This window comes from Eucalyptus grandis, chromosome 11, assembly GCF_016545825.1.
Source record: "Eucalyptus grandis isolate ANBG69807.140 chromosome 11, ASM1654582v1, whole genome shotgun sequence".
In the NCBI taxonomy this organism is placed as follows: domain Eukaryota; kingdom Viridiplantae; phylum Streptophyta; class Magnoliopsida; order Myrtales; family Myrtaceae; genus Eucalyptus; species Eucalyptus grandis.
Window position 1 is genome coordinate 11,431,632 of NC_052622.1, and position 16,048 is coordinate 11,447,679.

Sequence of the window (16,048 nt, forward strand, 5' to 3'; positions counted from 1 at the left end):
TCTAGTGCCTTGGCACTCATTTCTGAGATTGAACCCAAAAATATAGAAGAAGTCTTGGCTGATGAAAGCTGGATTGAAGCTATGCAAGAAGAGCTCAGACAGTTTCGCATCAACAATGTTTAGGAACTAATTCCTAAACCTAATGGTAAGTCCATTATTGGAACTAAATAGGATTTCAGGAACAAGGTGGACGAGAAAGGAAAAGTGGTTAGAAACAAAGCAAAACTCGTGGCCAAAGGATATACGCAAGAAGAAGAGATAGACTACGATGAGACCTATGCACCAAAAGAGCGAGGTTAGAAGCAATTAGATTATTACTTGCTTTTGCTTGCTATAAAATTTCAGGTTATTCCAAATGGATGTAAAACGTGAATTCCTAAATGGATTCATCCAAGAAGAAGTCTATGTGAAACAACCACCTGGATTTGAAGATCCACGAAAGCCAGACTCAGTCTACAAATTGAAAAAGGCCCTTTATGGATTGAAGCAAGCACCTTCTGCCTGGTATGAAAGGTTAAGTAAATTCCTAACTTGAAATGGTTTCATTAAAGGAAAGGTAGATACTACTTTGTTCATAAAAAGAGAAGGTAAAGACTTTCCACTTGTTCAAATTTATGTTGATGATATTATTTTTGGATTACTAAATGAAAATCTATGCAATAAATTCTCTAGATGTATGCGGGATGAATTTGAGATGTGTATGATGGATGAGTTAACTTTCTTTCTGGGATTACAAGTTAAATAATCAAAGAAATGTATTTTTATTCACCAAGAGAAGTTTGCAAAATATCTCATCAAGAAGTTTGGATTGGAGAATTACAAAAAGACAGAGACACTAATGTCAAGTTCCTCAAAGCTGGACAAAGATGAAGAAGGAAAGAATGTAGACCAGAAGCTATACAGGAGCATTATTGGTTCGCTTCTTTACCTTACTGCATCTAGACCTGACATTTTGTTTAGTGTTTGTATATGTGCTAGATTCCAATCAAATCCCAAAGAATCTCACTTAAGTGCTGCGAAACGCATCAGGAAATACGTTGCAACAACACCAAAGCTAGGTCTGTGGTATCCCAAAGAATGAGACTTTACTCTCCCTGGATATTCGGACTCGAGATTTAGCAGGATGTAAAGTTGATCAAAAGAATACTTCTGGTACTTGTCAACCGCCGGGCAGCAAGTTTTCAAGGAAACAAAGAAAATCGTAGCTCTTTCAATGCCTAAAGCAGAATATGTGGCTCTTAAGAGTTGTTGCTCTCAAATCTTGTGGATAAGGCAACGGCTAAAAGATTTTGGCATTGAAGAATCGTGCACCGATATCAAATGCGACAACACCGGTGCCTTCAATTTCACAAAGAATCCAATTCTTCATTCAAAGGCAAAGCATATAGAGATTCGACATTATTTCATTAGAGATCATGTTCAGAATGGAGAAGTTATGATACAATTCATTGACTCAAAGAATTAGTTAGCAAACATATTTACAAAGCCACTTTGGAGAAAAGCTTATTTGAGTCTATTTGCGCGCATCGAACATCATATCTTCTTCCGAGTAAAGTCTGAAGATGCTCAAACTTAAAATGTCTAGAAGCTACATCCGTAAGTTAATGCTTTCTAAATGAATGTGATTTTATTTTAGGATAAAATTTTGAAAAGGTACATTGATTTTGAATCGCTACTTGCCTATTTTGTTTTTAGAAATTATTTTTTCGAATTTTTGAATTTTTGACATTTTTCACTTTCAAAAAGGCAGTTTTATTTTTCCTTTGTGATGATTCGTATATCCCGTTTCACTTGCTTTATATACCGTTGAAGTTCTTCTTCCCGGTTACGCTCATACAAACCCTAGAATACATAAATTCTACTTTCTCACATTTTCTCTCAAGTTTGAACTACAAAGCTTTCACCTTTTTCAACGAGCGAGTTCAAGAAATCCCCCCTCGACAATGACAATGTCTTTCCAGGAGGAAGTCTTCTAGAATTGTAAACGAGGAGACCACAGCACATGCGAGAGGGTCCTACACACTTTAACTTAACCGGAAGAAGAAGATTCTCCTTAGTAGCAACAATAACAACATTCTCAACAGCGTCACTCTTCACAGCAAGCAACTCAAGATCCTCCACAGCAACAAGCAAAAGAGGAGATATTGGAAGATGTTGAACCCGTAAGAGCATCAAAACCTGAGTTTGTTTTTAAACTTTACAATCAGTTGAAACAAGGTGGTTCTGCGGTGATCTTTATTGACAAATTTCTATGAGATCGAGGATATCGAAATGAGACTCTAATTTGGAGATTGATGGAAAGATTAGGCATTACATTTGAAGGATAAAGTGCAGAACATTTGCTAATTTTCCCGCCGATCATTAGTTCAATGCTTTTAATCAGCCTTAGGTAAAGAATGATGATGAGAAACTTTATGCAAATTTTTAGCTTAGGATGGGCGTTGCCACAAATGTGCGTGTTGAAGGAACAAGTCTATTTCGCTCTAACGAGTACAAAAGACTTATTCAAAACTTTTGAAAAGAGGGGTGATGAACCCTTGTTACGTGGACTTTGATTTTCTAGATTCTTTGAAAGTGAACCTGAGGGAGAAGTTTGCTCTCTTTCAACTCGAAAGATTTTTCTCGGAAACTGCAATCGCTTACCCTGAATTGACTGCTTAATTCTATTCAAATCTATCTTTCCTAGATGCGAATAGATTTCGTTTTACTGTGAGGGATAAATAGTATGTGGTGGATGTGGACACATTGGCTAATATTATTGGAGTGGAAAGAGGGAGTTTCCAACCAATCAATGTGCTTGTTGGTCACGCAACAATGTCACTTGTTCAAGACAAACTTGCCGAAGATGACATTAATTATTCCAGAATGACTGCCTCTAATATCTTGTTACACAAGATTGTGATCAACTACATCATACCCAAATCCACTTCAAAGACTAATATCTCTCGCTCTAAAGCAAAATTGATGTATGCAATCAACACTGGGTTTAAGTTCTCATTGCCTCACACTATCCTAATGCACATGTATAGGACAGTTGTGAAGGACAAGGGGCAACTATCTTACTCTGCGCTTGTCACTCGATTATTCAGACATTTCAACATTCAGTTTCCTACTACTCTGTGTGTTTGGACCATTGTTCCTATGGTGATAGGACTGAAGATGGTTTCAAAAATGAGACTGAAGGAGCTAAATAAGGCATTGGAATGCCTGAATGAGAAGTCCCCCGCCAAAACAAAACAAGACTCTGCAGTGAAGAAAAGAAAAGGCAAGAAGCCCATGAGCGCACCAATTAAGAAGAGGAGAAACCTTATCTTGCAGGACGAAGAAGAAGATGAGGACGACATTACTCTCTCCGCCTTTGCCTTAAAAAATTTACGGAGCTTTGTTAGTTTTGAGCAGCCAAAGTGGACGAGAGAACAAAGAAAGAGAAGAGACAAGAGAAGAGAAATGAAGAAAGAGAAGAATGAAGGAAAGAAAAAGAAGAAGAAGGAAGGAAAATCAAGAAGAAGAGGGTCAAGATGACTCTTTTGAGCCAACATATATTGTATCCTTGTTAGAGGATTTGAAAAGACTTCAGTGGGGCAGGGAGAAGAACAAGAAAAACATCACTTGGGTGCTAGAGCAGAGCAAAAAAAGAAGAGGAATTCTTTTCTCCACCCAAAGGAATAGAGATAGGGAGCTGCTAACAAAAGAGCTACCTCTTCACTGTTTTTACTAGTGATGTTAGTAGATCTCCAGCAAATCAGAGGATGTCTATGCCTTTCAATGTCCCGCGATGTTGAAGAGTCCACACCCAATCCGGTGATCGAACCGCGATGTCCCCTCACATCTCAATTCTCCTAAAATTTATTAGGCTAAACCTAGTGCTGCAACAGAACCAACATCAGACTTTCAAAGGCTGCTAGAAATCCTTTTGAATTTAAAGGCTCGTAATATGGAATGGAGTGTGAGATTAAGAATCTCAAAATAGCTTTCGAGAATGAAGCTTGTCTAATGAAGCTGGAGGAGATTGTCAAAGTCTATGAGGGATTTCCAAATCGTTCGCATCCTCGCATGCCATGATTTTATCAAACTTATTAAGTAATTCTTCATTTTTTGCTGTTGACAAAAAAGGGGAGAATTTGTGCAGATTTATTCTATTTATCTTTTTATGACTTTTTGCTTGGTACTTTGGACTTTAGATTTTGGACTAACTTTGGACTTTTGATTGCTGTGATTAGTGTCTTGTTGACTTTGAAACTTTTGACGCTTGCAGCAACTAAGTTTGTGATAATGTTTATGATTGGATAGTTATGTTTAAGATTAACATATTTTTTTTGTGGTTGTAGAATCAATACTATCCAAGGTTCAATCAACTTATTTTTATAAGATATCATGTATTGCATAAGTGTTGTTTTGCAGGTCAAAAGTTTTTCAAATATGCAGGAAAGTTTTGTCACCATCAAAAAGGGGGAGATTGTTAAAGAAAACTCCTTTACTGTTTTGAAGTTAACAAAACTTTTCCAAGTCTAAGTCTAAAGATTTCCAAACTCTATCGTTAAAGTCTCGAAGACTACCGGACTTTAGTCCGCTTTGCATTGACAGTTTCAGATCGAAAAATAAAGATTTATCCATATGCGGGGATTATCTTTAGGATTCGATTCGTATGGTTTATGGATGACCTTATAGCTGGATATAGCACCTACATGTTTGATTATCTTTATAGGAAACAATTCCGATTTGAAGATCTTTTGAGAGGCGAGCAAACTTGGAAGGTTCTACTGATGGAAACCGAGATCCTGATTGTATGGGCGAACAGGATTGCCAAGCTTTCATCACAAATCATCTAACAACTCGAGATCACCTTAATTCACTCTGTCCAATGGGTAGATTGGAAGAATTCCTTTAGAAAGTGCCAACAGTCGTGAAGGCATGAAGGAGTATTTAAGGCAAACTCTCCAGTTGTTCGAAGGAGTGCGTGAAAGAAGAATTTCAAAGTCTAAAGCTTTCTAGTTACTTGTTTTTTCATTCACCGAACTCAAAGTTGTAAACAAAAGAGAGAAACTCTCAATGAGAGTTTGTGAGACACCAGTAAAAACTCTTCACTCGAAGAAAGTCAAGATCACAATTGTAAAATCTCTTTTGATTCATAATGGAATCCCACTGTCAGCGTATCTAAGCCGAACCACTATAAACTTTGTATTTCTATTCTCTTTCTCTGAACTCCTTACTTTTATTCGTAGATTTATTTAATTGTTCTAAGCTGACATACAATTATAGTCTGTTATCTTCTATAGGCAATTTACTTCTACTAAGTCTTGCAAAAATTTTATTTACACCTATTCACCCCCCTTAAGTGTTTGTACTAGCCCTCTCAGCAAGATCATGATCAAAGGTAATCATGAATTTTTCATATCTCAATAGGAAAGGATGGTCACTAGAGACGTCAGTGGGGTAGCAGTTCCAAATCAGCTTTCGAATGGCCTCGATGATCTTTGTCTCTTTGTAAATTATAGCCAAATTTAGTATCAACGTCGAAAGCAAGTCCCTCCATAAGGTGAGGAACTTTTTATTCAAGGACGATGAGGCAGAGGAGGAAGATTGACTTGCCAGGGTTTCGAGGTATGGAGGAAATAGAAGGAAATAGAAGGAAACAGAAAGGTGAGAAGGTTCGCGCACGTAGATGAATGCATATGAATGGATGGATTCATTTGGAGCACGGTCCTCTGTATATAGATAGATAGTGAGGATTTGAAAAGATGCAATCTTTGAGCTTGTCATTATAACGCATTTCTTGGGAAGAAATGATGCTTGTTGATAGATTGATCAAATTCGAAGCGCCGCGGATTTTGGGTGCCAACAAGGGTCAAAATTATGGAGATATTCAAAAGGCACAAACATTGATTAGTGTTTGCCCAGTTTGAATAAATGCTATATATAGTCCATCTTTAAACAGCCAGCATACGAAGGGTCTGTTTGGAGTTACTAGAAATGTGCCAACATTGATTAGTGTTTGCCTATTTTGAATGAGTTCTATATGCACGTAAGTTTACTTTTAGGCAGCCCAAGATATGAAAAGTCCAAATATTATTTTTCACCATATTTACAAAGAGAAAAGAGATTAGTGCAGACAAGGGTTTATCTATCTAGGCCTAGGTGACTCCCAAACCTTAAGAGGTAGTCAACCAAATGTCTCTCTATGTCCTTGTTCTCTTCAATCACTTGGTGGTAAACGAGATGTTTTCCCTCCATGATCGACTTTGTTCAAGTATTGAGCTCGTCCAGATCCACTAGCGTATTTCAGCATGCCTGAGCCTCTTTCAGAGGCTTGTCACCATCTGTTGGCATAGGACGATCTCTTCTTCAACTACGATCAACAAAGTGGGTATCCCAAGAGGCACGGTGTGGTCAAGACCCTAGATTCCGATCCTTACCTTTTCTGCCGCCACGTCATCCCTGTAAGCTATTATCCATTCCATCATTTTTTGAACGTCATCTTTGTCCCGGCGCTACCTGTCACCAATCCTTTGGATATGTCAATTGTAGTCGACACCTCTTTTGACCTCTTCTTCCAACTTGCAGAAGGAAGAGATTGTGCTCCAGTTCTTGATAGATGAGTCCAACACCTCTGCGAAGAAGCAGTAGAAGAAGCAGTAGAACTCGTCATAGTCCTCCCTGAAGCGGTGTGTGGGAGGAAGGTGAGTAGGCTCGCTATTGTAGACGAGCTTGATGTCTTTCCCGAGGTTCTCGGGGTTGTCTATCGAGAATGCGAAGGTAAGGATGAGCTTCGGAAGCAATCTCCTCCAGAGGTTAAGGAAAGTGCCTCTGGAAGATGTAGTGCTTAAGGAAGAGGAATAGGAGTTTGCCATGGATGATGGAGTGAGGAAGGCTTTGACCGGCTTCGACTAACACTCTTAGTGATCAAATTTTGAATGGATGAAGAGCTCCACAGGCACCCACTAGGTTTATATAGTGAAGAAAAAAAAAAAAATCTCAAGAGCCGAAATTGATGGCATGAACGTATGGGATCGCGCCCAAAGGGGATATGTGTTTCAAGAATAATAAAAATATTTTTCAGTCAATTATTTTTGTAAGTGATACAACAATTATTTTTATGAAAATATTTTGCGAATCATTCTATTTCCACATAACAAAACTATGATTCCTTGGTGGTGCCAGAGATACTGCTTTATGAAATTATATGAATTCATGATAGCTGGAGTTCAGATAAGTGGTACTCTGCCTCTGCTAGGAATTTCTGCAATAGCGTATTTGTAACCAAAAACATATTTCCTGCAGAAACATTGGATCAAACAGAGATGCTTTTGAGTGACTGATGAGTTAATAAATATGGATTTAGTTGTTGGTTCATCCTATCATTTGATCTTATATTGAAGAACAGTTGCTCGCAATTTCGTTTTAACACCACTGTTTCCCAAAGGTTATGTATGCGAGTCTGTGTCCATTTCGGTGTATTGTGCTTGCCGTGTGGTGATTAGATTGTGGACGATTGTACTCATATCTAATGTCTATTTGTTGACAAAACCAAAAAACTATTTCGAGTTACTTCCGGTGTTAAGGTACTCTTGGACTTTTAGGGAATGCCTGTACTTCTAATCACTAACAGAGGTAAAGGATCACTTACTTCACAAGCGAGCTCGTTCAGATTTAGTAAAAATTGCTGAGAATAAACAGCGAGTTTTTCATTATTTTTCGGACCTTAAAATAATTTTCTTGTTTTGAAATTTTTAAGAGAAAATTATAACTTAAAGTGATAAATAGGCAAAAATCCGGCCCCAAACTGGATTTTACTAAGTAAAATGTCATTAACCACGTGGACAAGCCAGCTACTAATTTATGGTAGGTTAAAAGTTACTCTTTTTTTTTTAATTGAAACTTACGAATCACTCTAAACAAATTACCGCTCTTGGTCTCACAATTAGATACGTTCTTGCTTTCCCAAAGTTCAAAGTGTAAAAACCGGGATGAAAATTAATCATGTTAAGGGGTTGCTAAGGAAATGAACATTAAAAAGTTACTTGACACTTCTGAGGAGATGCCGAAAGTTAATCAAAGACTTTGAGGGACTCAAATTCTTCGTCCCAATGGTAATGCCCCTGGTGAAGAAGAGCAACTGATGCACAGTGTCATTATTTCCCGACTCCTCAAGAACTACAAATATTGAAATCACTCAACCTCACCATCTCAAGATGACGAGCTTAACTTATTTATCATACTCAAGTAACACTAGGTTCAAAAAGCATTCCAACTGAAAGCTCTAGTTCAAGATCAGTTTGGTAATGCATCGTGCTTCAGAAGTTTGTACCAGCTCCGCCACGCCAAGATGCGCCATTAGAAGCCAGATATGGCTGATAAGCTCTCCTCCTCTGCTCAGGCTCTCAGAGTGTTCGTAGCCTTTGCTTTGGTAAGCCGCGTATATTAGAAACTTCGCCCAGACCCTGCCAATCACGTACCATTTCCTACCGAAGTCTTTCGACTCGATTTCATTCAACTGGGACGCGAGATGGCAAGCGTCAAACAGCACCGACCTGCTTTTGCCACCGCGTATTTTTGTTGCGGGTAGCTGAGTTCCCACTTGGAGCAGAAGATGGCAGACTTCGCATAGGTCGCGCGACTCTGTTGACTTGTGCGCCTCGTTGCAGCTTTTAACGTTGGTGTGGCTATGTTTCTCTTTCTTCCATAGATTCTGCGCCCACTTCTTGACAACCGCTGAGTTGATGCTGGTATCTCTCTTTGACAACACCGCTAGCTTGTCCTCAAAAAACTTCTGAGCATCGACCGAAGTATCTTCATATCGGAGCTCCCCTATCCCTGTTGGCAACATGGAAGGATGGAGTACTAAAAGATAGAGCATGTACCGAGAGACCAACTTACTCATCTTGTAGTCGATGACGTTTTCCGGTTTCCTCTCATTGCGGTCCTTGTAGTGGCAGAGCTCAGTGGCGATGTGCCAGATGAGGATGCTCTGTTCGAACTCCACATCGTTCACACTCCAGATCAGGTCACCGTTGTTTGACGTCTTCAGTACTTCACCAGCCTCCAGCTTGAGACTCGACACGCTCTCCAATCTGCTTTTCCGTTTCAAATAATCGACCGTATCCCTCATGTGATTGAAAGTCCATTCTTTGAAGTTGCTCCTGAAGTCTTCGTAATCGATGTAGAAGTTCTTCTCGAACTTCTCATACAACTTGAAGCGAGCCCGGATAATTGCTGAAGATCCTGTTTCTTTTCCTGATAGATAATTTCAACAGGCTGAACTGGGCCACGGAATTCGACCATCTTTGGTTCGAGCAGATCCGGAGAAAAGCCACGGCAGATGATATTGTAGATCCGCCAGGTCTCTGAAGACGCCAGTGGTCTACCCAATCGGATGAAAATGCAAGAAGAACCGAGTAAATCTCTAAAAATATAACCGCACTTATCAGTGAGAAGGTAATATAGATGTCAACTTTGGGGTAATCCTTCCTATCCTGCAAGGAGAAGAATACCAACACGGCACACGGCACCGAGAAATTAATGACCCAACGAATGATGCCCCAAGCACGGTTCAGCAACAGTGCCTTGGTGTAGAGTAGATCGTACATGAACCTGAGCTCGATCTCCACAATCTCAAAAGCTGTTGCCGACTCCATGGCATTACGGTTCATGAACATGCGCTTACTGGCCTCCAGGTCGCCAGAGTTGAGGATAAGGCCCACGAAGAGAAGCTTGAAGATCTTGAACAACTCATAGGCTTTGACCAGAGCCGTGGCTTTGTCTTCGTCCATGGCTTGACCGCTGTTCACAGAGAGGTCCTCCGGAGCCGGAACCTCCATGACCTCGTCAATGCCAACTTGGAAACCCTCCTCTTTCTTCAGACCGTACTGCTCCATTAACCTGGGGTATATTGGACCAAAATCAGGAAGCGAAAGCATCGAATCTCGAAGTCGACCTTTGCTTGCCAGGTATAAACACAATGTCCTTTCTGCATATTTGATGAACCCCACCATGATCATGGCAGCTGCTAATATCGACAGCGTAGACCCCGACAGGGCCATGAAGTAGATGTAACAAGCCAGTCCTACCTGGACGCAAAGCCGCGCCAACTGCCTCAGCCATAGCTCATTGTCCTCCAGGGCATACGCAGTGATCGTGTCAGGCCCACCCAAGTGGAGGAGAAGGAACGGTGCCCAGAAAGCAGCGATCTGGCTCTTGGGATCAATCATCCCCTTCTCTTCCTTGATGTTGGCCAGGCGGTTCGAGAGGACACCGAGCGTGAGGGTTGCAATGGAGTCGGCCGATAGGTACGTCGTCCAGACCACGACTTGGATCCAGTACTTGTAGATGGATTTCCTCCGGAAGCCCAGAGTCACGAGGATCAATTGGAGGAACAAGCTGAGGAGGACAAGAAACCGCAGCTCCCACTCCTTCCATAGTTCTCGAGTGTTTTCGGGGAGCAGCGAAAATCCCATGGTTGCACTCGATGTCGGCACCAAAAGGCGCAACGATCGGGCACCCTCAGTCGATCTTAGGATTATAAAGGGAGAGGACAAAGCAGGGCAAACAACATTAGTTTTGAATTTACCTCTGCAACATCCTCAAAACGTCCACTCTTTATAGCCAATAACTTGGTATTGGAATCAAATACAAAACCACTTACTTAGCCCGCATAACATTACAGGAATGAAAAAGCAGTATGCTTTTTGAAACGCCCATGACACACTACTAGTGACACTACTTTTAGATGCATAATTGTCAAGCAATTCTATGCATTTACCCGAGAATGAAGTATAGTGACAGAATCATATTCCGGTATCCATACTGGCATGATTACAATCTGCTTTAATTAAGAAAGTTAAAATATAAGCTTAAAGTTAATGTTTGGCTTGTCAATCACTTTTCAAGATTTCGAATCTAATGGACTTCTTTCTGATCACTATGGTCTTAACCCTTTATCTGGCATGCCCCACCAGCCCAACACGATCCACGGGGAATATCAAAATCACCCATTCTAGTTGCTTTAATAAGTAAAGACACACAAAGGCTGCAAAGAGGTTGATAAATGCTTCCTCCATGTTGAAGCGATTCCGATACAATGAGTTGATTGCTTCAATTTGGAGACAGCATATTATTCTCCTTGGGTACTAATTGTATTAAATTCTGGAATGAAGTCGTCACTACGATAAAATAATGCACAAGCACATGTCCCACACCACATCGCCATCAGCTGATGTGATTTATGACCACCATGATCGCGACTTCTCGTCCATGTCTGACCTATTGGCATGTAGTGTGCGATACTCGCTTAACATTTTTCTCCCACGTGGTGTATGAGCTTAACGTTTTCGTCCTCCACATGCTGTCAAGTGAAGGACATACAGCCAGTGCCATGTATAGCTTAACTTAACTAAACCCTTAACTTTGCACATCAAGGCTAGAAGCATGCAACTAAGAACCTATGAAAACTTGAACGTCCGAAAATTCATAACCTCAATGTAAGTTTTATTTTTCCCAATAGCGGAATGGACATCATCAATGCCACAATTTTTTATATGCCATCACTTAGTGAATACAGTGACTTAGCTTGTTGAAAATCTTGTGTGGCTTGTTGAAGTCACTTAAATGGTTGGTTTAAAAAGTTTTGGCTCTAAAATGATCATTCAAAAAGTTTTGGCATTAAATTGATCATCCGAAAAATTGTTGCTCTAAAGTTTTAAAATTAGAGTGGGCCAAAAGCAAAAATCACAAAGAAAATATTCTAACTTTGACATTATTTTTCTTTGTTTTGTTAGACTCAAAAGCAAAATCATTGAGTAAACATTCTCTTGAAATAGTTTCATCTAAAATCACATAGACAATTTGTTTTCCTAACAAAAAGCATACTAAATAAAATTTACTTCTGCAACATCCTCAAAATGGCTACTCTCTATAAGCAATAACTTGATATTGGAATCAAATGCAAAAGCACTTAGATACCCTACATAACATTACGGGAACAAAACAGCAGTAAGATTTTTGAAGCACCCACAACACACTACTCATGACACCTTTTTTGGATGCATAACTATCAAGCAATTCTTTGCATTTGCCCAAGGATGAAGTAAAACAACAAAATCAGATTCCGGCATCCATACTAGCCCAAGGATGAAGTAAAACAACAAAATCAGATTTCGGCATCCATACTAGCTTGATTATAAAGTGCTTTAATTGAGGAGATTGAAATATAGGCTTAGAGTAAAAAGTTTGGTTTCTCATTCACTTTCGAATTCTGTGAACTTCATTGTGATCACCGTGATCTTAATTCTTTGCCTAACATGCCCCATCAGCCCAACATGATCCATTTGGATGTTGTACTTTAGCTAGCTAGCTAGTACGTCCATGATGGGGTGCGATTGGACCGCACCATTTGGACTTGATACAGTACGATGGAAAGACACCATTTGTAGGGGTGGAGACGTATATAAACCTCCTGAACAACGGTTGGCAATTCATTCGCACCAAATTTCCTCTCCATTTCCATCAAAGAAGATCAAGGCGTTCCATTTCACTTTTGCAAGAACAATCGGCATTTACGCTGTGGAAATCGGGTGCTTTCCTCGTGATCGCATCCAGACTAACATGAGGAAGTGTTGTTTGTGAATCATCGGCAATTCAACGTTCGATCCAAGGTTATTTGCTGTTTGCGCATCAGAATCAGGTAAGTCGTCTTCCGCCGACTCGAATTCCAACATTGATATCAGAGCCCGATCGTGATTTCTGCCTTGTTTTTTATCGAGTTTTCTTGATTACCATTTGATATTGAGATCAAGAGATTGTATTCTACACTGTTTGGATCTCTAATAGTCGGAATTGCCATATGAAAAACTCGAAATTGAACCGGAGCGAAGAACGGATTCGGGGTTGCGTGCATCCGTGAGGTTTTTGCTGTTTTCCAAAATAATTTTTTGGTCAAAATTAATTTTTGAATATACAAGGTGAAAGAACTCATCGAGACGAGTCCGGCGATGGGTCGAGCGCCGCCAAGCAACGCCGGACGCGCCCACACGTGCAGCCAGAAGCCGCTTGAAGCGTTGGTGAAGCCGGTGCGTACGCTACACGTGCCGGTCGGCGAACTAGTGCGTGCGCGACGCGCGCCAACCGGCAAACCGGCGCATGGTGACGTCACCCAACGGTCTGTAACCACCTGGATGACGTCATCGCCGGCGACAGTTGGCCGGCCAGCGACCCAACCCGACCCGACCGTTGACCGGTCAACCGGTCCGGCAGTCAAACCGGTCAGACCGATCACCGGTCGAACCGGTCGGACCGGCCAGGAGCCGTTTGGCTCGCTGGCACGTGCACCACACGCGCCGCACACTCAAGCAGCGCGTGGGGGCGCGTGCGGGCTCCGATTGGAGCGTGGTCAGTAGCGTTTGGTTCGTATAAGTGTCCTCTACACAGTGGTATAATTATTTTATACTTTTGAATTTTATAAATGTATGAAAATGCTTTGGAAACCCTATGTACGCATAATTTTTTGGGGTTTAATGCAGCTTATTCATTTGTAGCTTGTATTTTCTTGTGATTTAGGAAATACAGTAGCTAGTTTGTGTGCAAATGATATTATATATGCTATGTAGAGCTTGGTTCATTGATATGATGTATCTATTTTAATATACTTGCAATTTTCTAGTTGCTAGAAAATTAGAACAATGGTAGGAAATCCATTACACGTTGAATTGCAATTTTGATTATAATTGAAGCATGATTATTATTTATACGTTGGTTATTGTCATGCTATGTTTTTGTGTTAAGGAAAAATGTAGAAATTACATAAGGTCATGTAATTATTTTTCCTAGTGGGAGTTCGTAGGTTGGTAGAATTAGAAAGGAGTTCTCACCTAGAACTTGAAAATTTGTGCAAATTAAACTAATTAATGATAATAGAATAATTGTACATAGAAGTTGATTGGGAACATTGTGAACTTTTGCTTTTATGTCTTTTGTTGAATTATCATTAATTTAGTTTGTCTTTGCTGCAAATTAAATATGTGTGTTATTCTGTAAAGTGTGCTAGTATTGATTCTGTGTTTATTATGTCAATGTGTTATAGCAATTGATTATGGCTTCGACATCCAAGACCATTATGGCTGACCTCAATAAGGGTGAGAAGCTGAACGGTGACAATTATGATATTTGGCACCGAAAGGTTCAATACATCCTTGAGGAGCAAGAGGTTTTGGAAACCCTCAACCATACCATGGATGAACCTGAGCATGGAACTTCAGCTCAACACAGGAGAGACCTGGAAGCTTATCAAGCTTAGAAAAAGAAAAATAGCATTACTCGCATCACGTTGCTAAGTTGTATGCAAGATGATCTCATGTGTGAGTTTGAGAGTTATAACAAAGCTCAAGTTATGTGGTTTTATTGAAAGATAAGTTGAGGGGTACATCTGCCACTAAGCTGAGGAGACTCACCATCAAGTTTGACACATTCCGAAAGCGCCCAAATGTAACGATGAGGCAGCATCTTCGGGAGATGTCAAACATGATATGTGAGCTAAAGTCAGCAGGTCACTCCCTTACTGATGAACAACAAGTTTAGGCTGTTATAAGGTCTCTTCTTGATCATTGGGAGCATATGAAGATCAAGATGACACATAATGAGAACATCATCACTTTTGATGATATTGCGCGTCATTTGGAATTAAAGGATGAGCGCCTAGAGGCTACCAGATCCTCTACCCATGCTTATGTTGCTGAATTGAGTTCGCGCAAGGCTTCGGGCTTTAAGCGCAAGAGGAATCTTCAGTTCAACAACAAATGGAAGATGATTGATCAGGGACCCAAGAGGGCTAAGACCTTCCAACGCAAGAGGCGTGGTGGGAAGAAGGACAAGGCCAAGATGGAGTGCCACAATTGTGGCAAGTTGGGTCACTGTGCTCGTGAATACACGAGCTGAAAAAGGTACCCTATTACTCCATTACTTTGAGTAATGCTTTTATTTCTAGTACTGTAATGCTTGTTAAATCTCATCCAATGTGGACTATAGACTCAGGAGCAACAGACCATGTAGCTAAAGACCAAGAAGCATTTGTGGAGTATCGTCGGATACCGCCTAGAAAAAGATGGATATATGTTGGGAATAACTCAAGAGTTGAAGTGAAGAGTATCGGCACATGTAAATTAATTTTACGTGGTGGTCGAAACATGTTCCGCATGATGTCCTTTATGCTCCAGATATTCGACGAAACTTAGTCTCTGTAGTTGTTCTTCTTAGCTTAGGTTATGTATTGAATTTCCATGGTGATTGTGTTGACATTTTGTATGGAACAGTTTATTATGGTTGGGGTCATGTATCGAATGGTTTTATGGTGTTAGACATTGACTATGATCAGTACAATGTTAATGTTGATGGTTGTTTTTCTTTAATTGCGTCTTCAAATAACGTTGAGATTGATGCAAGTACTTGGCATGCTAGATTAGGTCACATTGGATTGCAAAGGATGCAAAGATTAGCTAGAGAAGACCTTTTAGGGTCACTCACTAATGTTAGTCTATCCGTATGTAAACATCGTCTGGCAGAAAAAACAACTAGAAAACCATTTGGTAAATGGACTAGAGCTAAATTTCCATTGCATCTTATACATTCTGACATTTGTGGTCCTTTGAATGTGAGGGCGAGGCATGGAGCCTCATATTTCATCACTTTCATAGATAACTTCACACGTTTCGGTTATGTCTTTCTAATCTCCTATAAGTCAGAAGCATTAGACTGCTTTAGACGATATATAGCAATGGTAGAGAATCAGTTAAACAAGACAATAAAGGCATTGAGAACCGATCGTGGACGTGAGTATCTATCGGAGCAATTCAAGGCTCTTTGTGATGAAAAGGGAATTGTACGACAATTGACTATTCCCGGTACTCCACAACAAAATGAGGTAGCTGAGAGAAGGAATAGAACCCTTTTGAAAATGGTTAGGTCTATGATGGCGCAAGCAAATTTACCTATCTCTTATTGGGGAGATGTGTTATTGACTGCTGCCTATATACTTAACCGTGTGCCCTCAAAATCAGTCACTTCC